General features: G+C 45.3%; 1 protein-coding gene across 1 annotated transcript in view; it reads right to left on the bottom strand.

Moving 5' to 3' along the window:
- The window catches only part of CGNL1 (cingulin like 1), a 158,832-nt gene extending 136,358 nt beyond the window's left edge, over window positions 1–22,474 (bottom strand). Inside the window, exon 1 of the mRNA XM_046009522.1 lies at window positions 22,336–22,474. The gene's annotated coding sequence lies outside the window, so the exon portion shown is untranslated. The remainder of the gene's footprint in view (window positions 1–22,335) is intronic.
- Window positions 22,475–27,527: the final 5,053 nt, after the last annotated feature.

Raw genomic sequence — 27,527 nt, 5'->3', positions numbered from 1 at the left:
TGTTTCCTTTCTAGGCAACACACAGTCTCAGACCCAGCAGCCAACATATAAAACAGTTCACCATCAGCTTCCTCCTTTTCTTCTTAAACACAACCTGCACAGTTGGAAATCACAAGCCCTAGCCCAAAGCCAAGTAGAAGCAATGACAGAAGTGTGAGTTGCTGTGCAAGCAAACAAGGTATCAGTTACAACGACAGAAGGACCACGAAATGCAGTCCTGTGGAATAGAAGCACAGCAAATTTCCACAGCTACTTACTATAGGAACAAGGAGACTTATGCACCTAGAGCCTCTAACGATATCCATATGAAAACAGCCCAAGTGTCTATTGATAGATGGAATGATAAAGAAGAGGTAGTATACACACACACACACACACGCACACACACACACACACACACACTCCTGAATGTACTTTAGGTATATACCTTTATATACCTAAATATATATATACCTTTAGGTATATATATATATATATACCTATAGGTATATACCTAAAGTACATTCAGGAGTGTGTGTGTGTGTGTGTGTGTGTGTCCGTGCACGTGTATATATATATACACATATATGTACATATATACATGCACATATATAATGGAATATTACTCAGCCATAAAAAAGGAAGAGATCCTGCCATCTGTGACAACTTGGATGGATCTAGAGGGTATAATGCTAAGTGGAATAAGTCAGAGAAAGACAAATAGCATATGATTTCACTCACATGTGGAATCTGAAAAACAAAACCAACAAACAAAAACCCAGAGTCTTAAATAATATACAGAACTAGTGGTTGCAGAGGAGAGGTGGAGGGGGGAGGTGGATGACATTAGATAAAGGTGATGAAGAAGTACAAACTCCCAGTTATAAAATAAGTTATGGAGATGAAAAGTACAGCCTAGGGCGCCTGGGTGGCTCAGTGGGTTAAGCCGCTGCCTTCGGCTCAGGTCATGATCTCAGGGTCCTGGGATCGAGTCCCGCATCGGGCTCTCTGCTCAGTAGCGAGCCTGCTTCCTTCTCTCTCTCTCTCTGCCTGCCTCTCTGTCTACTTGTGATCTCTGTCAAATAAATAAATAAAATCTTAAAAAAAAAAAAAAGAAAAAAGAAAAGTACAGCCTAGGGAATATGGTCAATAGTATTGTAATACATATGGTCACAGATGGTGACTATACCTATTGTGGAAAGTACAGAATTGTTGAATCACTATGCCGTACACCTGAAACTAATGCAACATTGTATGTTAACTAGTTTTCAATAAAAAAAAAATGTAAAAAGACATTTTCACATGATAAATAAAACTAATAAGAATGAAAATGGTAAACTTAATTAGTGTCTAGGTTTTAGTAATTCAGGGCAATGTGTCCCTACTGAAATTTTAATTAAAAAGCTAAATATTTAGCCTTATCCCTTAAAAAAATAAACTTCAGAAATCAGGAAAATGAACTAACATGAAATATGTAATTGTCCAACATACTCTATAATTAAGCTATTATTTTTAGTTAGGTTGTATTTTCTGAATAAAGTTTTATGAGACCTGGGGTTTGTTTTTAAAGACATTAGAGTAAATATTCACTATCCTTTTTTTTTTTTAAAGATTTTATTTATTCATTTGACAGAAATCACAAGTAGGCAGAGAGGCAGGCAGAGAGAGAGGGGAAGCAGGCTCCCTGCTGAGCAGAGAGCCCGATGCGGGGTGCGGGGCTCCATCCCAGGACCCCGAGATCATGACCTGAGCTGAAGACAGAGGCTTTAACCCACTGAGCCACCCAGGTGCTCCAATACTCACTATTCTTAAAAAAAATTTTTTTTAATTTGAGTATAGTTGACACACAATGTTAGTTTCAGGTGTACAACTTAGTGATTTGATAAGTTTATACAAAATATTTATCAATCTTAAAAGTTATTCCCCACGCACACAAAATTAACTTATACCCACATGAGAGAATTTACTGTAGGCTGGCAAGCTTCAATAAAGATTCCATACCTTTGCTCTTGAGAGAAGACCAAGAAATCTCTACTCATTGTCATGAAGATCCAAAGTAGATTCAATATTATAAAACTTTGTATTTCTTGGAGCACCTGGGTGGCTCAGTGGGTTAAGCCTCTGCCTTTGGCTCAGGTCATGATCTCAGGGTCCTGGGATCAAGCCCCACATCAGGCTCTCTGCTCAGCAGGGTGCCTGCTTCCCCCTCTCTCTGCCTGCCTCTCTGCCTACTTGTGATCTCTCTCTGTCAAAGAAATAAATAAAATCTTAAAAAAAAATAAATAAATTTTAAAAAAAGACTATATATTTCTTGTGTATTTTTTTTCTACTTTACCCCACCCCATTGCATTTTTATAGGCAACAAAACTTAGTCCTTGGTTTTCAGGAGATGAAGCATGGCTTCAAAGAACAAGTTTCCACCTTTCAAACCAATGAAAATTTCGGCCAATAATGCAAATTATTCAGATAGAGACTTTAATTGGGATTTTGAGATTGGATTCAAGGTTCAAAAACAACAAAGAGTTAGATTTAATGCATTTGAAGAAAACAACTGTTAAAATATGACGCCTATGCACCAAATAATGACGTATTCTCCATTCAAAGTGCTGTTCTCTGTGCATGAGTGTTCAAGTGGGTTAAAACAATAGTAGTGTGTGTACCGTTGTGACAGGGAAAACAACCCGTCAGTTTAATTAAACTCCATTTACACCAGGACATGAGCCCAGTTTTCCAACATGCTCTGTTACTAGGTGTAAAATAAGACTTATTTTTCAAACATGTTGTATGGGAGATGGCTGCTGTGTGGGTTACACTTTCTCATAGCACACAGGTCCTCTCTGGATGTGTACAGCACTTCCCAGCACCACAGTACCCAGTACCCAGTGCATAATAAATGCTCACTTCCTTTCCTTTTTCCTTCTTCCTCCAAATAAAATAAGCAAATGGCAATATGATGTACACTTGTAATATCATTAGGACTCTACTCCCAGGCAGTCCATTCATTGCTTTCTTATTTCATTATATGGGCACCCAGAATATCCCCTTTAGCAGTATCTTGCTTGTGCGAAACAACTCCAGTTTCGTATTTGGCATACCCATTCATACACATATGTAGTGGAGAAAAGAGAAAATATACCCAAATATTAACACCTGTATATCTTGATGGTAGAACTGAAACGTTTTTAATTTTCATCTTGTACCTTTCTGTGATGTTCCAAATGTTTTACAATAAGCACCTATTGATCCAAAACCAAATTTGATACAACACAGTCCCACTACACACTCACCAGAGGACTAACATGGAGATGACATACACCACCAAGCACTGACATTGGAACCACTGAAACTCACACTGCCAGGTGGGAATGTAAACTGGTAAAGCCACTTTGGAAACTGTTTCGTGGTATCAACCACAGCTCCACAAAAATGAAGACCCAGCAATTCTGTTCCTAGATATAAAACCAAAGACCCAATCTACATGGCGGTACCTGGCTGGCTCAGTCAGAAGAGCACCCCACTCTTAATCACCAGGTCTTGAGTTCAAGCCCCATGTTGGATGTAGAGATTACTTTGGAAAGAAAAGAAAAGAATGTACATACCAATACTAAATAAGACTTTTAATAACAACCAAGAAATACAAACAACCCTTTTGGGAGTTGATGTTGGGTCCATCAACAGTAGAGTAGGTAAGTCAATTACTGAGGTACAAACAATGAAATATACAGTGAGAAATATAGCAATGTATTTAGCAATGAGAAAAAGAAATGACTACTAGTGCAAATCCATGCATGAATGTCAACACAGTGTTGGATGAAAAAATCCAGACTCAGAAGAGCACACTCTATATGAATAGGATTCCATTTTTATGTATTTCAAGAATGGTCAAAATTTAACCTATGGTTAAAGAAAAAAAAATGACCTACGGTGATATAAACAGGAAGGTTGTCATCTGTGTTGAGGAATGATGCCTAGGAGGAAGTGAAAAGTTCATTAAACCCTATACACTTAGGATTGCTGTACTTTTCTACCTTAAAAAACTAAACTAACCGGGTTTGCACCATAGCTCTAACTAGCCATATGGCCCCGGGGAAACTCTCCACCTCTCTAAGCTGCTGTGTCTACATCTGTAAGTGGGGACACAAACACAGCACCTGCCTGGGGGGAATGTGTTGGGAATGGAAGCAGACAATGCCCGCAGTGTCTACCACAGCACAATAGCATGAGGACACGGCGGGATATCCAACAACCATAGCAGAGGTGATCATCTCCTGAGGTCTCACTAGGGTGCCAGGCACTGCCCCTAGGTTTTAGCTCTCAGTCACTCTGGAATACCATCTCCCCCAGTGGGAGCTCGTTCTCCATCATAACTCAAGGCCAAAAGCACAGGCAGGAACCCAGACATTCAGAAATTGTCTGTGTAGAAAGAACACGAGCCCCAAGATTTATTTCAAGAAGGGTGAATCACTAGTTACGCTGCTGCTGAGATTTCAAAGAAAGGAAACCGGCAAGAGTCACATATCAGGACTAAATCCAGGCCATTGAAGAGAAAAATGACTGCAGCCTCTTTTCTGAAAGCAGTAGCTGCTTTCTGCAGGAGGAGAAAGAATATTTTCTTCCAGTGGAATAATTCATTTTAAATTACAGAGTCATTTGGGAACTGAGAGAGCTCATCTTTCTTTCCTAAGGAAAGAGGAGACAAGGAACTCTCTGTAAAGTTTTGCATGTTGTTTAAGCTCAGTTGTTAAGCGGCTGCCTTCGGCTCAGGTCATGCATGATCCCAGGGTCCTGGGATCGAGCCCCACACTTCTCCCTCTCCCACTTCCCCTGCTTGTGTTCCCTCTCTCACTGTCTCTCTCTGTCAAATAAATAAATAAAATCTTTAAATAAAAGTTTTTCTTGTTGACTAGCTAAATCTACTGTCCTTTAATGTAAGTCAGAATCACAACTAAAATAATGTATAAAATATATTCTTACTGTGTAACATAACTGAAAATGCTGACCATGAAGCAAGGAACTCAGAGTACATAGATTATTGTAGTTAAATGAAACACTATCAACACCAATAGAAGTCTCCGATTTACAAGATTAACTGGTAGATTTCAGAAGGATTCAAATCTCATGAATTTTTACTTCAATTAGTTTTTCATTTACTTTCAAATGAGAAAAGACAAAGACAAACTACCTGGTTTTGAACCCAGCCCCACCACTCGCTAACTGCATGACCCTGGGTGAGTTACTTAATCTGTCTGTGCCTTCCTCAACTGTAAAAATAGGAAAATAATAGGGTTATTATTAACAACTAAGTGAATTAATAGGCATGAAGGGCTTAAAACAGTGCCAAGCACTACCAAGCACTACAGAAGTGTTATTAACCTAATGTTTATATTTTCTGATATAGATGCAGATTTCATCTATAATTATCAAATTTAGGAGAAATGGGCTGGCTCAGTTGGTAGAGCATGCAATTCTTAATCACTGGCTCGTGACTTCGAGCCCCACGTTTGGTGTAGAGATTACTTAAAAAACAAATAAATAAAATTATCAAATTTAATCACAGAATTTGCAGATATAGGATAGACTGTCTGAAAACCAGAGGGGGATGTATACTAACATTATGTAAAGTGAGCATAACCATTTGGGTCTGTAGGGATCTACACACGTGCGCACACAGACTCTTTCTCCCTCCCCGCTCTTATACCATTCTTCCTTCTGCTCTACGTCTTACTTCCTCCTCCTTTCCTCTCTCTCTCTCTCTTTCTCCCTCTCACACACACACACACACACGTGCGCACACACACACACACACACACACACACACATAATTTAAATCAGGTCCACTCTAGAGCATGGTGTACCAATGATCTCAGGATTTTGGATCCCAAAATAATCCCAACAAAGATGTGAAATATTACTTTTCTTTCAAATATTTCTAAGGACCCATTACAAAAACACACACTGAAAAGGTATATTTGCTTCTTTTATTTCAAAAGCCTGCTGGAAATTTCCAAGGCACATTTGAGCCACAAAGCTGATGGTGTTCAAACATGGACTCTTTTCAGTCTTAGCAGAAAAAGCCTACTAAAATTTTACATTTTCCTCCAATTGTGAGCGCAGAAAGCTTTTCATTTTATTCCAAAGGAAATGATCTTACCACAGTTCAACGGTATCTTTATTGTCCGAATAAAGTGGGCATCCGGTGGCCATTACGGAGAGCCAAATGCTAAAACCCAAGGGTATAAAAGTTAAAAGCAACTTAATGGAAATGTCAGTTACAACATTCTTTCTTTGATTTATAAGAATCAAATTCAGAGAGAGCCCTCAAGCAAAGGAATTATGAAGAGTTTCAGCACAGCATAATGGAAGCACCCTACTGCCCCTTCTCCCTGCCCTTTCCAATATAAAGACTTTTTGATAATCATATGCTTTTGCTTTTCCACATGGCAGAGAATTCTACTCGAAAATCTACTACATATAATTCTTTCATTTCACCAATAAGCACATTCATACTTTTCTACTAATACTGGCCAAATAGAAAATCCCTATTTCACTATATTACCTGCTTTCTTCCTATTATCAGAGTGACATAATTAATTTTCTGATTTGCTTGTTTGGAGTATCAAAGAGCCTTATTTTGCTTACAAAAATAACTGCTCAGTTTAGGCCATCCAGATACCTCTCCATTGAAGCCACAACTATAAACACAGCCAACACATGATGGTGGTTCCTGTCTTTGCCTTACCCCAGTTGTAAAAACCTTACTCAGCTCTATTATTCAGAACTTGGTGCAGTAGGCTTCAATTTGAGATGAATGATGAACAGAAAGTTGCATACTCAGATTGATTTTTAGCAATGAATTGGATTCTGGGAGCTCACGGAAATAGGAGGAAACAGAAGCCATATTTTATTTTCAAAATTAATTTCCAGCAGAATCGATTTTCTTGCTGACTTGAGCTGCTAAGTTGGGTTTTGTCAATTCATAAAGCTACTTTGGGTCTTGATCTAAATATACATTCATTCTTCAAATGTATGTTTGATTCTACTATGTAAGGCAATGTGCAGGATACCAAAGGAGATTTTTTTTTTTCTTTTTTTTTAAATGACCCTGTTTCACTCCTGGATTTTTCTCCTTCCCCAGCTTCCCTTCAGGCCAATCATACAGAGCCAAAAGGCACTCCCATCCCCTCAGAATGCCCATGTTAGGATCCTGGTTTTCTCTCCTTAAGCTCCTGCATACACTAATACCCGTTATTTTCTTTTTTATTATAAAGGTACTACATACAGTGATTTTTATAAAATTCAAACAGTCAAGAAGGACATGAAATGAAAAAGAAATTTTGCTTCCAAGCCATACCACGAATTTCACAGCCCAGAAATAACATGTTTCTTGGGATTTTCCACAGAAATTTATTTCGTAATCAAGAATTAAGATTTTTTTAAAAAAATGGGATCTCAGGATACATACCAATGCACCTTGCTTAAAAAGGAAAAAGAAAACTTCCAGTATATTTTGTGAATTTTTCTTTATCCGTACTTACAGATTTGCTCAATTCCATAATGTACTAATATATTTCGCCAGTACACTACAGGAAGATTCTTAAGTTACTTCCAGTGTTTTGCTATTATGATGCTGCAATGGATATCTTTGGACGTTTGCCAGCACACTTGTGCAGCTATCTCCATAAGATAAATTCCTAACCGTGGAAGGGTTGAGTCAGAAATTACACATTCTTAATTTTGAAAGATAATCTTGTGGCCAACACCACTGGCTGCCTACAACTGCCCTTTCCCCCCCGGCCAGCGAAGCTCCAGTTTCAAACTCTCTCCTCTTCGTTCCCATCTGCTTCAGGAAAGACTAGGCCTCTACTGAACCCACAGATTGGTCTAAGCGAATCATGGGAGCCCACTCTCCCATGCAAGTCATCAGTACGGGATGGCCATCTGACCCAGTTGTGCCAAAGGGGGAGGGAGCTCCTAGCAAAGGTTTCCTCTGCTTTCCTCTTTTCCTGTCCCAGGACATCCCTGTATATGAGCACACAGGTTGGAGCAGAGCAGCCACAACAGGACCGTAGGAGAGATGAGCTCAGGAACAAATCAAACACTGAGACTGGCAAAAAGAAAAAAGAAAATGCATCTGGGTCTTCCATTAATTAAAGCCCAAATTGCCCTACCTTTGGACTTCTGGTTTACAAGAGATAATAAAGGTCTTTACTATTTAAACCACTTTTTTAAAATTTTTTTATTTTTTTATTAACATATATTATTAGCCCCAGGAGTACAGGTCTAGGAATCGCCAGGTTTACACACTTCACAGCACTCACCATAGCACATGCACTCCCCAATGTCCATAACTCCACGACCCTCTCCCTAGCCCCCTACTCCCAGCAACCCTCAGTTTGTTTTGTGAGATTAAGAGTCTCAGAGTCTCTTATGTATTTAAACGACTTTTAATTGAGTTTTATTTACTTGCTGGTGAAGGTATCCCCACTGCCAAACCACTCCCCAAAAAGAAGTCCACTGGCTTTATAACCTACCCACGGCGCATGGGGGTGTCTCAGCTCCTCACCCCCTTCATTCCTGTCTGTTCTCAGGGCATTCTCACTTAGTGGCCAGTCTTTTTTTTCCTGGAGAGCCTGACAGTTCATTTAAAAAGGACACCAGGGGCGCCTGAGTGGCTCAGTGGATTAAGCCGCTGCCTTCGGCTCAGGTCATGATCTCGGGGTCCTGGGATCGAGTCCCACATCGGGCTCTCTGCTCAGCAGGGAGCCTGCTTCCCTCTCTCTCACTGCCTGCTTCTCTGCTACTTGTGATCTCTCTCTGTCAAATAAATAAATAAAATCTTTAAAAAAAATAAAAAATAAAAATAAATAAATAAAAAGGACACCAGGCAAAGAGGTAATACAAAGGCTGACTCCTCTCGGCCAAAATTTCATTCTGCTCCTCCCAAGGCATTGCACTGAGGCACGAGGCTGAGTTGACTCCTTCAGGAAAGTAGAGGCTGCCATCACAAGGCCGGGATATGCTGCAGCGCCTTAAAGCCAGTTCTCTGCTGGGCTGAGATGGTCACCGGCATGTAGAAGGACAAGCCCTAGACTGGGAACTAGGATCACCTACTTTGGATCTGCTCCCTATGGCCACTTGGCCAAAGAGAAGTCCCCTAGCCCTCCCGTGGCCTGTTTCTTCAGATAGAAAAGGAGGACTCTGGAAACGAAGGCCCAGGGTCCTTATAAAGATGAGACAGCATGCATGAAGGCCCTGTGTCACTGCCTGGTCCACAGTGGTCACTCCCATGGACCTATACTGAGAAGGGACCTTGCAGAGGGTAAGCCAAACTTCCGGTCTCCCCGAATACTTTGGTCCTTTGTCTCTTTGCTCTACCTGTTGCTCTCTTGCCATCACCGTGGGAGCAGATCAAGTCATGACTGCTGACCAGAAGGAAACCCAGCGCATCCCTTCTGCCCCTCCCATAGATACTCGAACTCCCAAGAGCACCAGCACAGTGAACGAATATGAAATGGCATCCAGCTACCCAGGAGTCGGTGCGTGTCAGGCTAGTTTATAACTACCAAGGCGTAGGGTGGTAGCCGGACAAAACGTCTTTGATTCTTCACCCAGCTGGCCTAGGTTCCGCAAGCTCCCAAGATGCTGGTTTTCCAGGTTCTCCCATGCTTCACTCCACTATAATGGAGTAACACAGCCACGTTCTTCACCATGTGACTTTACAATATGTCCCACTAGAATGGACCAAGCACGCTTCTCCATCCACCTGATACTGGATTTGGCCATGTGTTTGTCGTCCAATGGAATGTTGGCAGAACATTTGGAAGTTATGAGCTAAAGTCTAAAGAGTCATCATGCATTTCCACTTGACATCTTACAGTACAGTGATCCGCCCCAAGACGCAGATGCACTAGGTAACTGCTGCCCCATCAGCCTGGGCCCCAGAATAAGAAACACGGAAGAGGGGCGCCTGGGTGGCTCAGTGGGTTAAAGCCTCTGCCTTCGGCTCAGGTCATGATCCCAGGGTCCTGGGATCGAGTCCCGCATGGGGCTCTCTGCTCAGCGGGGAGCCTGCTTCCCCCCTCTCTCTGCCTGCCTCTCTGCCTACTTGTGATCTCTCTGTCAAATAAATAAATAAAAATCTTTAAAAAAAAAAAAAAAAAGAAACACGGAAGAGACCCAAAGCCAAATGGAAGCCTGGCCCAGCCAAGGCCAACATAAGCCAACCTGACCACACCCAATCAACAGATGACCTAGTGGGAAAAATCAATGTTTGTGGTTGTGAGGCATGGTGATCTGGGGTTGTTTGTTACCCGGCACTATTATGCAGCAAAAGTTAATATAACCACTGTAAGAGCAAAAAAGACAATGATAAATTTGTCCAGTACATATTAGACATGAGATAATAAAACACTTGCGCTTATTGTAAGGAGAACTTACTTCATTCATCAAACACGCAGAGCATTTCTATACATGTGGCACCATGCTGGCCCACAGGGAGCTGAGAAAAACAAAAAATACAAAGGCAACCAATTCCTGCCAATGTCTTCTTAGTCTAGCAAAACTCCAAGGTCCCTAATCCTACTGAGGTAAAGAGCTCTGGGTTAACAAACCTTGTCTCCATTTCATTCATTCATTCATTGTCCGAGGTTAAATCACGGAAGCGATGACATTCAGCATCTGCGCCCGTAAGTGATCCTATCTGTCTATTCACTGACAGAGGAATCCACTTCCTTCTACAGATGTACTATTTAACTATAACACAGAAAGGGGAAGTTATTTTTGTAAAGACAGAATTAAAGTTATTTTTTAATGAGCTCCTTTGTTCTATTAATTTTTCCTTATTCATTCAACCTATATTTACTGAGCAACCAGGATCTGTGGCACCTGAGGCAGCACATACAATTCCCAGGCCCAAGCCTTGGCTGCCGAGGTACAGCCACAGAGAACAAATGAATTATTTAAAAGTATAGTTCAGGGGCGCCTGGGTGGCTCAGTGAGTTGGGTTTCTGCCTTCGGCTCAGGTCATGATCTCAGGGTCCTGCGATCAACCCCCCCGTTGGACTCTCTGCTTGGCGGGATCCTGCCTCCCCCCACCTCTGCCTACTTGCGATCTCTCTCTCTCTAACAAATGAATAAATAAAATCTTTAAAAAGAAATAAATAAATAATAAAAGTATAGTTCAGGGCCGCCTGGGTGGCTCAGTCAGTTAAGCATCTGCCTTTGGTTCAGATCATGATCTCAGGGCTCTAGGATGGAGCCCCACGTTGGGCTCTCTGCTCTGCGGGGAATGGTCTCCTCCCTCTCCCACCCCGCCCCCGCCCTGGCTTGTGCACAGGTGCTCTGTCAAATAAAATCCTTAAAAATAAATAAATAAATAAATAAAAATAAACATATAGCTGACATATCTGTATAACGTCCAAATTTTAAAACAAAGAAAAAAGAGAAAAAGAAAACCACACAACTCCTTATAGTTTAACTCCAGCGTCTCTGCATTTTACTTTTAAAAAGATTTCATTTCATCTGCAATGCGAAGATTTCACCATTCCCCTTTCTCCTCTTCTTGAGGACAAATAGAAGATGGTTTCAGCCATATGCCTTCTTAAACTCTCCTCCACACAGAAAGTTGCGGGAGACTCGTACATTCAGTAGACTTGGACATGAAGTCTTCTCAAAGGTCTTTCAGAACTCTAAAGCCATATCCATGGGTTTGCCCTTTTTCTTCCCACGTTTACTTCCTCCCTCAAAGAGCTTTCATAGACTCCTCAAGCATGATTTCTCCATCTGGAGGTCATGATTTTCAAGGGCCCCGTGATACCACTCTCTCCCATGGACTCACAAGCCTGCCAGTACACAGGTAAATTGGCTTTCAAAGCAAGGAGCATTTCTACAATTCTAACTGGGAATTCACAATAGTGAAGTGCCAGAATGAGAAGAACATATGCATGTAAAACCTCCCTACCCAGACACTGATTCAAGCACCTTAGACATATGAACTCATGTACCGAAGCCAGGATTTGGACCGAGCAGTCCAAAGCCAGAGACCAGGCTGGTAACCAGAAGGCCCTGCTGCCCCTCGGTAAATCCCAAGCTGCGCCACTGAGTCTAGTCTTTCCCCACCCTCCTGTCCTCAGCCAGCGTAATTCGGACCCCCAGGGAAGCAGCACAAAGGGAAGGCATCCTAGAGGGCCCTTTATTTCAGGATATAGCTTTTGCTTCTTCTCAGTGGGCCCTGCTCATCTCTCCAGAACCAGAGCAAAAAGCGGAGCGTCCTCAGCGCTAGGGGCCCGTGGCCTCCTTTACCCAAGAAAGCTCCAAATCCTGGTAGAAAGCTCAGGCCTCTCCTGAAGGAGCAAGAGCCCCAGAAGCCTGAGGCTGCTTTCCTAAATGCTTTCAGCTCTTGTTACTGAAGCCGTCCACCCTGTTCCTAAGGTCAGAACAGGGGCTGTGGGGAACACATCATCCCCTTTCATCCCGGTCCCTCTCCAGGGAGCTAGTTTGCATCTCTGAGAGGCTTTAAGCCTGTCCGATCGTCTCCAGGTCTGCCTGAAGGGGGAGGGACAGGGAGAGAGTCAGGATTGTCTGGATTAATGACAAACTACAGATCTGGCCCAGGCCTCCACCTGGAAATCTCAAGCAAAGGATATTATTAAAGTCATAGGTTAAGGATCACTCACTCCACAGCTTCTCATTTAGAAGCCTACAGTGGCGTTCAGTGTAAACACTTCCCAAGAATGCTTTAAAACGGGGGGAGGGTTTTATTAACCAACTTCATTAAGGGCCACTTCTCATTGTGGAAGGCTTTTAAACAGAGGAATGAAAGGCGCCTGGTAGGTGTTTTCCAGACGCTTGTTTTTAAAACCTGCCACTCTGTCCTGGGGAAAGGAAGCACAGCTCCCCCGGTGTGCACTCCTGCTGCTAATTCTTCAACAGAAACAAAATCCCTGATAAGACCTGCTCCCCGGCAGCACCAAGAACCAGGCTGCTTGGTTCCAATCTTCATTTCGAGGGCCATTAGAATCACCGGGTGGGAACTGGAGAAAAAAGAAGGCACGCCAAAAAGGGCCAAAAGGAAGAAAGGAAGAAAGACACTGAAATGCCTGCAAACCGGACAGGACTTGGGAAAAGAACAGGCCAATGGAAATGAGGCGTGGGCTGATCTCGGGAAAGGCCAGGTAAATTAGAGGCATGAGATCCCGGCACTGGCTGGGATATGTGGAGATGCCTGGAAAGCCTGAAACAAAGGGCAAGACGCCAGCCACAAAGGCCATACAGTGTAGCATGCCGTGTATAAGAAATGTCCAGGACAGGCGACTCCCAGGGAGCTAGAGAGGAAAGCAGGGGATGCAGGCCTTGCGGTTGGGGGTGGAGGGGACGGGAAGTGACTTCTCTGCGGGGATAGAGTTTCCCACTGGGCGTATGGAAAACGTTCTGGAATTAGCGGTGATGGTTGCACAACGCTGTACATGTGCTTAATGCCACTTAAAACCTAAATCGCTCAAAGCGGTGAAAATGGCCAATCTTATGTTACATGTCCTGTACCGCACTGAAATGTTCAAAGATACTGGAAACTCCAGAGAAAACCTTCAGCTCCTAAACGAAGAGCCATCCCTTCCTCACCTGAGTAAAATTACACATGCCGTAGACCAAAGTAATAAATAATGCTATTTTCCTAATAACAACACATTTATCCCGCTAAGCTCCCCATGCGCACCACCCACTCAAGGACACTTCTCAAGGACACGTCACTTCCCCACACCTGTGCTCAGGTGGGTGGTGGTGATATCATCAGTCTCATTTCACAGGTGATGAAACCGGGGTGTAAGGAAGGTCAAGGAGGTGGCCCAGGGTCACAGAACAAATAAGGGAAAAGCCAAAGGCTGAACCTAGAGGGAGGGGGACCAGCTAGTTCACAGCCACAGGCATCCTCTCAACCCCTGCACTGCCTCCGAGTCACACGCTCGCTGCCCGTTCACGTGGGCACACGTGAAAATTTTTTCATTTCGTTTTCCTTAGTCCCGGAACAGCAGGAGATAGGAGGGTTACCTGACCTCTGTTAAGGAAAAGAAAAGCAAGCCTCACAAGGTCTGTGGCTGACCTTAAGCCACACACCCAGGCAGGAGCCTGGCTTCCTCCCAGGGCCCCACTCTGCCACCCGCCACTGAAGACCGTACAGAAGACGGAAGACCGAAGACCAGGATTATAGGCTACCCCAGACGTTAAGGGGTTTAGCATATAAGTTATTGATATTGATATGTAAATGTATGTGTATTATTTATATGTAAATAGATGCAAGCAATTACAAATGAAGCTAAGCACTTGACGGAGAGGAAAGTAGCTCTTCCCACACTTCAGGGGCACCTGCGGGGAACCCCAGAGGCAGCAATAAAAGGTTCATTTCCATTTCCTCCTCCCTACGTAAGAAAGAAGGGCTCTCTCGGCCCCTGGCCTGGCTCCCTCTGGTAAGAAATGCGGAGAAACAGCCTCCGCTGTTAGAGCTCCCATATGCCAGGGCTCTCAGCCTGGCAGGACTGACATTTGGGGCCAAATGATTCTTTGTTGTGGGGACTGCCCTGGGCACTGAAGGGTCTTTAACAGCATCCCTGGCCTCTATCCGCCAGATGCCAGAAGCCACCGCCACCCCCAGCCTGACAACCAAGAATGTCTCCAGAGTTCCCACCTGTCCCCAGCGGGGCCACACCTGAAAGCCAGTCTCTTGTGTCAAAAAGACGTGGCCCCAACAACTCTTTACAGGTGAGGAAACAAGTCCGTCTGAACGGAATGGGGAGCTGCCCAGAACGCCTCACTCCTGAAGGGCAGTCGTGGCTCCTGACACAAGCCGGAGAAAGCCCAACATGCTCTCCCACTCCCTTGCTGTGGAGACAGAATGAGGACACAAGGGACAGAGCCACTTTCTACGTCTGTGGCCCTAGGAAAATAGATGGGGGACCTGGAGCCTCCTGGTATTTGGTGCTCAGCCCCAAAGAAAATACGGTCTGCTGGCTCTCTGATAAGAGCCGTCCCAGCAATGTCTCTGAGTCTGAAGGGCGCCTTCCTCACAAAGCACCCTGCAAGCCAGCGTGGGGGGGAGGGGGGGCGGCTGCCAACAGTAACTGCTTTTCCCACAAACATGAGATCATGGCCCCGGGAACCCAAATTCCATTTTTTAAATGTGCTTTTTTTTTTTTTTTTTCCGGGAATTCTGATTACTTTTATGAAACACTCCTGTGCTCCCTCTTGTTTTGTTTTGGGTTTTTTTTTTTTCCTGTTTATAAATCACTACAGGGGTGCCTGGGTGCCTCAGTGGGTTAAAGCCTCTGCCTTCAGCTCAGGTCATGATCTCAGGGTTCTGGGATCCAGCCCAGCATCGGGCTCTCTGCTTGGCGGGGAACCTGTTTCCCCTCTCTCTGCCTGCCTCTCTGCCTACTTGTGATCTCTGTCAAATAAATAAATAAATAATATTTTAAAAAAAAAGAAAGAAAAGAAAAGAAATCACTGCAGCTGCTAGAGAGAGAAGAAATACAGGGACATCTTTACGTTCCCAAAGGCCACTGCCTTCCATCCTTCCTTCCACAAAACCTCACCAAGCACCTCTTTTCTGCTAGACACAAGGATACTCAGTCAGTGGTGAGATCCCTCCTCTTCACAGGTTTGCTTGCAGGCTTGTGGGAAGTAGAACACGTACACAGAGGGCACCGATGGTATTCTAATTGTGAGATGTAAAGGCATATACAAGCAGGGCTTTTTTGATCAAAGAAATGAAAGAATCAATGCAGCAGCAACCAGAGCTCTGGGTCTAGGGAGACTATCTGAGCCATTAAGAACACAGCTCAGGGCCAGCTGAGTCTGAACCCCCGGGCCCACCACGGTAGTGGCACAACTTGAATGACTTACCCAATGTCTCACAGCCTTGTTTCCCTCACCTGTAAAATGGGTTTATGGGAGTACCTGGTCCCTAGAGTTGCTATATTAGACGTCTCCCAGATAGAGCCGGAAGTAAGTGCTCTAGGAGGATCTGCTATAATTATGAGAATTACTGATCTTGGACAAGTCTCTGCGGAAGTCCAAAGATGACCCTCCCACCCCCTCTCTTTTGTACACCACCAGCTGTCTTACACCCAAGAAGCTAGCCTCACTGCAGGGACCCAGTGCTGTCCCGTCCAGAGCAGGCCAGACACCAGGCAACCAGGATTTAATCCCCGCCCCACTCCCCATTTCCCCTCTTTCTTCTCCTTCCCTATGCCCTCACTATCCCCCACCCCCAAAATTCACAGGTGGCCCAGGGTGGCAAGGCTGAGCCAGTCCCCCTACATCTGGAACAAAGGGGCTCAAACCCCAAACCAAAAACTCACAAGGAGAAGAAATCTTAAATTTGGTACAATCTACCCTGCAGTCTCTTGCCAACTACCCCTATCTCTCCCTCCATTCTTTCTCTTATCAGTTCCTCTCCAGCTCCTAAAGCTTCCACTGTAATCACACTCTTAGTAACTTTTCAGGTTTTTGATATTAGATTAGGGCAAGGAGAGAGGCTAATCAATTTTTCAGCTGCTGCTGTGTAATTCTAAGTCACTGTTTTTAAGAAGGAAGATAAAAATCCCCTAGGCAAAAATCTTTTTAAGTGACCAATACAGCTACAATGAAGTTCAAAGATATATATTAATTCATAGTCTATACAGAACGTCTTCATGGCTTTGATAACTGGGCCATTTCTTTTTCCTTTCAAATGAAGTCCAAAGAGGCCAGCTGTTTAGAGTCTGAAATCCCCAAACCCCCACTTAGTACCCAACTCCAGACCTCACCAGATTCCTGACCTGGAAAATGGGACTAACAATACTGATGTCACAGGATCCCCAGGAGGAGTCCTGGCCACAGTAGGTCCTCTCCCAGGTTTGGGCTATAGATTTGCAAGGGAAAGCAAAAGGCCTGTTTCAAATGCAGTAAAATGCAAGGAGAGAGAGCCAGGGGGAGTCAGAGATAAAAACCAAGAGAATTCCGGAAGCCAAAAGTAGAAAATCTTGGTCACCTTGCCTCAGTCCTTTGTGATTAAGGCCAGATAAACAACAGTGAAATATTATTAATAATAAAGGGGCTTTATACTTCTTTAAAAAAAAAAAAACAAAAAACTACCCAGTAACAACCTGAACCATTGTGTACTCTACCTAGTGCAAGCAGAAATGATGCCACGTGACTGGGTGGCAGGGACTAAACCTGTCCCTATAAACAAAAAGGCTGTCAGAAATTGTCTATGTTCATGACAAATGTCCTGTGCTCTAATCCCGAACATACTAATTCCATGATGACCCTGTACTGAGTCCCCTGCAAAGGTTCCCTGGAGCCAATCCTTCTCAGGTTGAAATACTGAGCTACAACCCACCATAGTAATGAACACACACTCATAACCTTGTTTTAAACTCATCTTTACTAATTATAGCCCCACAGGGCCTCGAAGCCCTTACTACCTGTAATTTTAGGAGCTTGAGGTAATTGCTATGCAGCAAAGGTTTGTTTTTGTCGAAAGCACCACATAAATAAGAACTGAACGTGCACAGCTTTATCTTGTTCCAGAATGTTCAACACTGGATTTTGCTTTTAATTTCTTACACCACAGCCAAGTAGCTACAGAAACTCAGAAGTTTTCAGAGCCTGCAGAAATACGGGGCTCTCTCTCATCGAGGATGTGGGATCCATTCAGTCTCTCTGAACAGCCTAATCTATCCTCTCCATTAAGAAGCAAAACATATCACCTGGTAAAGGGAAATGATAAATCAATCCAAACCTTAGAGGACTGGATGTTAGAAAAACAGGGCACAGAAAAACAGGGCACACTTTCTTTCTTTTTTTTTTTTTAGGGCACACTTTCTTAATCAGCTCTGCTTTAGTACACGGAGCAGCAGAAACCTCTCGAACCTCCACTCTGCTACTTCCTTGCAGCGCTGTGAGCTACCGCAGGACCCAGTCCCTCGCTGGACCACCTCACCTGTAAGGTGAAGCCACTGTTCCCTGTCTCTGGAGGAGGTACAGATTCGGAGCTGCGGAAGACAAGCGCTGGGCACAGGACCCGGTTCTCGGAAGGGGGTCAACAAAAAAAAGGTAACACCTCTTATAACCCCGGGGTTATTAGCCTAATGGGTCAGCTATTTGGAAACCACCTTCCAGAGGGAAAAACAGTGTGAAGTCCAGTTTTCGGTAGAAGGAAATGTGAGCTAAAGTGACAACAGAATGATAAAGAATGAGTGTTGCTTGCTGGCTGGAGTTGCAGACAGGAAGCAAATCACTTGCTCTAAAAGTACCCAGCTGTGTCTTTAAGGAGGCACCGTGTGCTCTCCCGCCCGCCCAGCAGAGGTAGCTGCGGCTCAGGACGCTTACTTTGCCAGTTACCAGCTGCCCCAAATGGATCCAGCCCTAGTCCCTACCAGCTTCCCAACCCCAGGGAATCCCTGCATTTCCTGGTTAAGCGCTCCTTCCACCAAAGATATCTGCCAGAATCCGGCCTCCTTTCCTCACTCCGCACTACCTCCCAGCATGATCTCTCCTCTCTGTCATACTGACGTCAGTCATTTAAAACTTGATTTCCAGAGGCACCTGGGTGACTCAGTCGGTTAAGCATCTGACTCTTGATCTCAGCTCAGGTCTTGATCTCACCGTCGTGAGATCAAGCCCTGCGTTGGGCTCCACACTGGCTGTGGAGCCTACTTAAAACAAAACAAAAGCCTTGATGTCGAACCTAGAAAATTCTAATTTAAACCCAAACAAAGCTTCCCAGGGGCCTGCCCATGAACTGAGAAGGCATTTGTCCAGGTGCAGCTGGCCAGGGCCAGTTCTTCGTGTGTGTTGTGATTATAAGAGCTCCCAGCTTACTGTCACCCACTGTTTTCATCTCCACCAGATGTCAAGCACCCTAAGTCAGGGATGTCCCTTGTTCACCAACAACTCAATAAGGGAATGCAGAGCTTTGCCGGTAATAGGGACAAACGAAGGACAAACAAAAACATGGTGTGAATTTAAGACTGAGGCACTGTCTCTCCCAGGGTATACTGGCTCAGGGGACTGAGGGAGGGCAGTGCCTGACAGAGGAAGGTAAAGGCAGGTTGGTGTCTGGGCATTGGACTGCAAACTCCCATACGCTTCCGCGACGTGAAAGCCAGTCAACCGTGGTGATATTCCTGTCACATCCCTTTTTTCTTTTCTTTTCCATTTTCAGAGTCTTCATGCTGTGACTTGTTTCTTGATAACACCAATGTCATGTGACAAAATAAAGTAAGCACTTGGTCATTCAGGGAGAATTACCCAATTTTCAGTTCCCTTGAACTTTGTTTTTCTTTGCTGATGCCAACCTCTCAGCCATTGCACTGCCCAGATCAGAGAGAGCAAAGAAAGGAAAGGCACAGAATCAGTTGTTATTTTTTAAAGGTCGATGGCATCTCTTAGATAAATGGGTTTCAGGGGGAAAGGCAGTTAAGGAAGGAAGCCATTACATTTCTTTAACCACTCTGCATCCCAACTGTACAAGCAAGTTAACTGTCCCTACTTAAAGAAAGAAGAAAGAGGAAACCAATAGGGTAGTCTACTCGTAACACCCATCAAAAATCACTCTTCTGAGTGTCGTATACGCTTCCTCCAAATGAAGAAGCCCCTTGCTAACTTCCTTCTCGTTTTCCTTTACTGATTTCCAATCACTTTAGAATATCAGAGTTGCAAGCCCTAAGTGAGAAATATTTCAATAAATTTGTTTGGAGCCACAGCAGATACTTTTTTTTTTTTTTTCTGGCCAGATGCGCTATTATATTCAGTGTAACCACTGCTGTTCAAGTGTAACTTTTCAGACACCAAGAATCCAACAGCATCCTCAAATAAACATTTTCCCCCAAAATGGTAACAAGATTAGAAAGATTATAAGCCACGTGATACCATGCAATACCACAATAAGGCAGGCTTCATTTTGTTGGCCTGGTCCAAGGAGGAAAAAAAAAAAAAATCAAGAGTAGGAAAACACTTTCCATATGGTCTTGTTCCCCAAAGGTTGAGGATTCAGGTCAGGGGCCACCCTGTGAGACCATGCACTCCACATAACCTCCATTCTCAAGCCAAGACAATTAAGACCGCTCCCACAGCAGCCCCATTTCCAGCAATTGAACACAGTGATAGGAGCAGGGTATGGAAGCAGAAGGTGGGAAAAAGAAAATCCAACTGGCAGAACCACACAATTTTTTTCCAAAAATGAATGGTTCTTTTGACTCATGGGAGGGGCTAGAAATGAAGTCAAACGTTTCTCCACCTCTGGAGAGCTTTCTCTTAAAAGTCACCCCGCTCCTAGGAAAAATGCCAAATAGAGCTCCAGTCAACACTTATAAATAAATAAATAAATAAATGCCACTGGTTTGTGGCCAGGTAGCAACATCTGGGTGGGAATCTAATAAAAACATCATACTTGGATACAAGAGGAAATTAACCAAAATCCAAGCAGACTGTCACAATAGCACAGACACTGAAAACACAATTTCTTAATAAAATATATATGATCAAATTCAGTCAATACAGATACCCAGGTTCAATTTTTCCTTAGTCCTATTTCCCTGTCATTTTTAAGATCATCCAAAATGTGGGTATAAGGACTCACCTCAGCTGTGCATTGCTACTGTAAGGCACCAATTCCGTAGTTCACATAATACATTATCAATAAGAAATATACAGTGTTACAACCGCTGTGCGATTAAACACAACGGGAATAAGCTTAAGTCACAAATGCTGGCACATTAACACAAAATCAGCCACAAAACCTTAAGGATCTTGTTAGCTTGCTTTCTTGAAGAACAAATCCTCACCTCACAGGCAAAATCATCTGTGGCAGAGGGTCTCCAAAAGTTCACAGATCCCTTAAGTACTGATCCTCCTTTTAATCTGAAACCTCTTCCCCCTAGAACGAGTCACACTTTGTTTTGCCTGAGCAGGACAACCCTGTATTATAACCTTGATCCTGCAAGGACTTTGTGGCTTTAATTCCTACACTTCCCACCTCCTGGACAGAAAGTGCCCAGGCAATATTTACTGTAAACAGAAAGGCAGCAACAAAGCATACTCCAGAAAAAAGCACCATCTGCAGTCTAAGGTTGGCAAGCACCCACCCACAGGCTCTCCAGGTGGAGAGGTGGCCCACAGCAGGCAGTCAAGAGTGACCAAGATGAGCTGTTAGCACCGATCGTCCCCAGTACAAAAAGTGGCTGTGAAAGCAAGCGCCAAAGCCAGGAGTTTCTCTAATAGGATGCACCTAAGAATCACCTAGCTTCTTGATCCCGTAGTCCAGACTGCCCCACCTCCCACACAACCCTCTGAATGAGATCTCTAGAGATGGGACCTAAACATCAGTATTTTTTAAAAAAGAAAGAAAGAAAGGGGCGCCTGGGTGACTCAGTGGGTTAAAGCCTCTGCCTTCGGCTCGGGTTATGATCTCAGGGTCGTGGGATCGAGCCCCGCATCTGGCTCTCTGCTCGGCGGGGGCCCTGCTTCCCTTCCTCTCTCTCTCTCTGCCTGCCTCTCTGCCTACTTGTGATCTCTGTCAAATAAATAAAATCTTTAAAAAGAAAGAAAGAAAGACAAAGAAAGCAAGAAAGAAAAAAGAACAACTCCCTAGATGTGCGGCCAAGTTTGAGAACCAGTGCCCCAAAAGAATTCTCAATGTGTTTTGAACAGCGCTGGAAGGGCACTGCTTCTTTGGGGGTGGAAGGGGTCCGCACACAGTAAACACACAAAGTTTTTTAAAATCCTGTGTAACTCCAACATGATAGCCAAGCACCTGTCTAGAGGCCAAGGAGTGATGCAACTTGGAAAAGTCCCTTGCAAAGCAAGGCTCTGTGCTCTGAGAGAGGCGGGGGCTTTCAGGGAAGACCTGCCTGGCCGGGGACGGCCGGGGAGAGAGCCGCGGCCACAAGCCCTTTCTCTGCAAGGGGCTGTCTGGACGAGCACGCCGAGAAATTAAGTAACACTGGGTGGGACAGGGCCTGAGGTACCCCGTTTGGGACCTTGGCTTCCTCGCAGCTGTCACAGGAACCCGGGGGTCGAGGCAGGGCGCAAAGGCTGCCAATCCCTCTTCTCTGCAGGGAGGTGGGTCCTGGAGGCCCACCCCCAGCCCCGACGCCGCTCCGCCGGAGTCCGCACAATCTGTTGGGCCGGGCGGCGGGCGGGAGCCACGAGCGCACCTTCCAGCCCCGGCACCCGCGCGCCTGGCGGCGGGCGCGGCACGGCCCCGAGCCTGCAGGGCGGACGCGCCCCCGCGCACCTGGCGAAGCCCCAGCCCCTCCGGTCTCGCCGCCGCCTCGGAATCACCTCGGCCCCAGGCCCAGCGCCCGAGGCCGCCTCACTCACCGCCACCGCAGCCGCCGCCGCCCAGGTCCCGCTCCCGCCACAGCCAGCAGAGCCCGGCCAGAGCGCAGGGGCCGCCGCGCCGCCAGGAGGCCGGCCGAGCCCGGCCCGCCCCGCCCTCGGGGGAGGAGGGGCAGGGGGCCGCGCGGGGGCGAGAGCAGCCGGGCGGCCGCGGGACCCGCGCCCCCTCGCGCCCCAGCCTCCGCCCCGTGCGCCGCCGGCGCCGCTCAGCACCCCGACTGGGGCTGGGCCGCGCGCGCCGCCCCGCGCCCGCACCTCTCCCCACTGCACCGCACCGCACGCCTCACGCCCCTCTCCAGCGACGCTTTGTCCTCCCCCTGCCCGGGATCGGAATGTCCTCCCACCTCCCCTCCGCCATCGCTGGGTGTCTTTCTCCAGCAAGCTTCCAACTTCCCAAATTCCCGGACACCCCCGCCTGTCTTCCCCCCGGCCCCGCCCCGCCCCGCGGCCCCTGAGCCCAGTTTTCGCTTTACCCCTCCCTGCAGCCCTTTTAACCCCAACTGGGCAGAAACTTGAAGTGTAACTTTTCTTCCACCGCAATCGACAAATATTTATTGAGCACCTACTATGTCTAGACACTGGTGGAGGGGTGTCAGATGATAGGTGCCACTTACAATCTAACAATAATAAAAGTCTGTGCCTGCTAGGGAGGCCGGAGACTGGGGTGCCCCAGGTCGCACAGTTGATGGTAGTAGGACTGGGATTGGAAACCGGATTTCTAGCATCTAGTTTAGGCCCGTTTCAGGGGAAACTGCAGGATGCCCCTGACCAGCTGGGAGAGCCTGAGACCAAGTATGAAATGAAGAACAGGATACCTATCTCACCAGGGTGTGAAAGTTGCCTGAGAAAATATGGAAATGTCAGGCAACCTGTACTTAGTAAGTCAGCGGTTGCAGACATACTGAATGAAGAAGACACTTGAAAATTCAATAATCTCAAGTAACAGTATAAGAAGACTTTAAAAAGTAAGTGAATGGAAGAAAATATTTGCCAATTATATATCTGATAAGGGATTAATATCCAAAAATATATAAAGAACTCCTACAACGCAGTAACAACAACAACAATGGAAAACCAGACAAGCTGATTTTAAAATGAGCAGATTAAAAAGATCTGAAGAGAAATTTTTCCAAGGAGGACATACAGATGGTGAACAGATACATGAAAAGATGTAAACATCACTATGCAAAGACATCAGGGAAATGCAAATCAAAACCACAATGTCATCTCACACCTGTTAGAATGGCTATTCTAGAAAAGACAAGAAGTGTAACTATTGCTAAGGATGTAGACAATAGGGAAACCTTGTGCATTGTTGGGAATGTTAATTAGAGCATCCATTATAAAAAAACAGTATGGTAGTTCTTCAAAAAATTATAAATAGAACCACCATATCATCCAGCAATTTTACTTTTGGGTATTTATTTGAAGAAAATGAAAACACTAACTCAAAAAGATACATGCACACGCACACACCCCCGCCATGTTCATTGCAGCATTATCTAGAACAGCCAAGATAGGAAAAGAACTTAAGTGTCCATCGGTGGATGAATGGATAAAGAAAGTGTATGCATATATAACATACACAAATATGTATATGAATAAAGAATATATATATATATACAAATTTTATCTTAACCATTAAAAAAAGATGGAAATCTTGCCATTTGCAATCCCATGGATGGACCTTGAGGGTATTATGGTAAGTGAGATAAGTCAGAGAAAGACAATTTAAATGTGGAATCTTAAAAAAAAAGAAACTCATGGACACAGAGAACAGAGATGATGGGTGGGAGCTCTAGAAAGTAGGTGCTCAGTAGGTATTTCTTAAGTGTCTTAAAAGCATTAATCACAGGCACTTAGGTGGCTCAGTCAGTTAAGCATCTGACTTCAGCTCAGGTCATGATCTCAAGGTCCTGGGATTGAGCCCCATTTCTGACCCCAGGCTTACTGGGGAGACTCTCCCTCTCCCTCTGTACTTCCCTGTTTCCCCAACCCCCACCTTGCTCCTGCATGCGCTCACTCTCTCAAATAAAATCTTTTTTAAAAAATAAAAAGCAGGGGCACCTGGGTGGCTCAGTGGGTTAAAGCCTCTGCCTTGATCCCGGGGTCCTGGGATCCGCCCGGCACTGGGCTCTCTGCTCAGCAGGGAGCCTGCTTCCCTTCCTCTCTCTCTGCCTGCCTCTCTGCCTACTTGTGGTCTCTGTCAAATAAATAAATAAAATCTTTAAAAAAATAAATAAATAAAAAGCACTAATCAGCAATTGACACCCCCCCCAACACTTGGAGGCAAATATGTTGCCAATAACAAAAATAAGGGGAGCCTTTGAGGGCAAGGAGAGAGACAGACTGGGTAGAGGTTAGTTTATCAGAGAAGCAGCTGTTACCAGGTTGGATACTCAACCCCCTTCAGTCCTAACTGAAAGCAAACATTTCTCTCCAGACAAAGCTTCAGAAATTTTGGAAAAGCATCCTTCCTTTATTTTTATTCAGTGTAAGTCTTTCTCCCTTGACTTTTGCAACTGAGCCTGTAGAAAGAGATTTGGGGGAGGAAGGAGTTGGGGGTTTTTTATTGTTTTGGTTTTGTCAATTGCAGCTACCTGCCAGAAGTGAAATTTTCAGGAGGAAGAAACAAGAAAAAGCCTCTTTTCTCCACCAAATTTTGTGTCCGTGGAACACATGATGCAGAAATATGCAAAGAAATGCTGTGGTATAAATAACATAGATGTAGTGATGCAGAACACGGGAGGGGCCACGGGGGGAGGGGGGCAGCTGCATCCTGTGGTTCCCGCTGCCAGGATGTAGGGAATGTGGGGAGTAAAGGGAGCGTGCAAGGACGTTTGTGGAAGGTGAGCTCAGACATGCAAGACAGGAAACGGGAGGAAGTGCGTAAAACAGAAGAGTAAAATGGTTTATTGGGTTGAAAGGGAGAAGCTCTGCTTGGGAAGAAAGTGGGGGCGGAAGAAAGCCTGAGACAGGGTAAAGGCCCAGGGGTTACCCTAGAAGGGCTCCCTGGACGTGGAGTGAGGGAGCAGGAAAAGTGAGAGAGGGAAGGAGGTAGCCATCATGAGGGTGCAATGGTGCCTCTGGAGAAGATGCTCCATGCTTCCCCCATCCCCAGAATTGACAAGCAGAAGGTCAGGGGATTGGGGGGGGGGGGGGCTGGAGAATTTTCCCAGAGGTCCAGCAAGGACTGCCCCTGGGGCTACACTCCCCACCCCAGCTGCCTGGGGCAAAAGCGCTCCCTCCACGTGGGCAGCTGACAGCCCTGAGTGACAGTGGGTTTGCACAGAACTATCCCAACAGCAACAGCTCTCATAGCGCATGTGGGTCCTCAGGACCTGCCTCCTGCAGCTACAGAACCATCCAGCAGCTTCCCTGGGTAGGATCCCCCAAGCGGTTTCACAGTGGAGTGACTCCCCTGGAAACTTAGAGGTCAGACGTCTAGCCAGTCCCACCAGCCTGGCACCACAGCGACTTCTGTGCCATCCAGGGAGACGGAGCTGTGCCCTCCCCAGCAAGGCCAGGCTCTGAGCCAAAGCTGAGGGGAGGCCATTCCCTGGGTACCCTATCTCATTTCTAGACCGTCCACCCTTCCCACACCAGGCTAAGAGCCTCTGTCTCCAGTGAGTCACTCTTGTCCAAGGGTTCACTCTTATAGGTGCTAGAGAAAGATACTTAATATACCAAATAATTAAGTTTCTCTTTGAAGTTCTAGAGTCCTGTGGGCTGACAAACGTGCTAGGTCTTCCTTCCTTTGGCCTCCAGGAGAAAAAAAAAAACACGTAACCCTTTGGCAAGGTGTGGAAAGCCATGCAGGCTCTGGCCCAGATAGCCAGAGAATTCAACAAGGGAGCCATGCTCCTGCTCACCTCACCCTGCACTCTGGGCCTGCTCTCAAGGCTCCTTTACCTAGAATGCCCTTCTCCTGGCTCTTTATCTTTAAAATTTTAGCTCAAGTCCTTCCTTCTCTGTCCACCCATGTTGTTGTGCAGTTTTTGCAGAGCACCTGTTATAACTCAGTCCCCCCCACACACATGGTAAGCCCCTCAACTGCAGGGAGAGGGCCAGATCCCTCACTGACTCTCCAGACACTCACACATGGCGGGTGTCCCAGTAAATGTTTGATGAATGAATAAACAAACACATGCTAGTCCCTGGGCGCAGCCATAGCCATCAGGAAATGCACTGAAAACAGGTTCTGAGTTCATTTTGTGGCCAGACCAGGGAATATAGCCCAGCCATCTGATTCTAACAAAACTTGCCCCGTGGCCTTGGACTAGTAATTTAATATCCTGTAGCCTTGATCCCAGGGTCTCTAAAGGGAGGTGATATTCATGAACCCCATGGGGAAGAGGTGGAGTCTAATTACTGTTTAAAGATCCTAAATAGCCTTTGGAAAAACAAATGTGTTTGTGTGCGGTGTGGAGGAAGGTAATGAAGCTGAGTGTGCCATTAACACGTTCTTATTCTGTGGAAGATAGGAAGATAAAGACACAGTCACTTTATTTTTTTACTCACTTTAAAGGTAGGATATCCCTGTCATATAGGTGAAAATGTCAAAAGAGGAGGAGGGAAAAAATGAAACGTGGTTGAGTTGTTTCCAAACTGCCCTTCCAGAATTTCCTCTAAGGGGACTGTGAATTTTTCCCACAGGTATTTCAATGCACACAATAAAAAAAGAGAGAGACAGAGCGACAGAGACAGAAAATAGCAACATTAGGGAGATCCAGCATAGTCAAAAGAATTTTATGTTCATTTTGGGACTCTGTTGACCCCAAACAGGGCCAAACTTTCTAGAAGCTCATCATGCCTGTCTGGAGTAGGAAAGGCAGAGCTCAGCTGATCAGCCGAGGGAGGAACTAATAGAAACAGGACAAGTTCACAATCCCTGTCTCCTCGCTCATCCGACATCACTGATACGAATTTAGTGAAGACGCATTTGCTGAATCTTATCCCCAGAGTGTCCCTGGCTATGTCAAAACAACTCAAGGATATAAAAGACTTGCCTTTCTACCACACTTTGGCCAACGTCAGGATAGCTCAAATTCCAAATTGAAAACAGAACTTTAAAAAAAAATTTTTTTTTAATTTTGACTCTGTGGGCCACATTTTCTCTGTAGCAAATTAAAGAATCTTTTGTCGGATTACTTGGTCATAGATCATCTAAGCCA

The sequence above is a fragment of the Meles meles genome, chromosome 6 (assembly GCF_922984935.1).
Source record: "Meles meles chromosome 6, mMelMel3.1 paternal haplotype, whole genome shotgun sequence".
Classification (NCBI taxonomy): domain Eukaryota; kingdom Metazoa; phylum Chordata; class Mammalia; order Carnivora; family Mustelidae; genus Meles; species Meles meles.
Note: the sequence above shows the minus strand (reverse complement) of the source record. Positions and strands in the feature narration are given on the sequence as shown.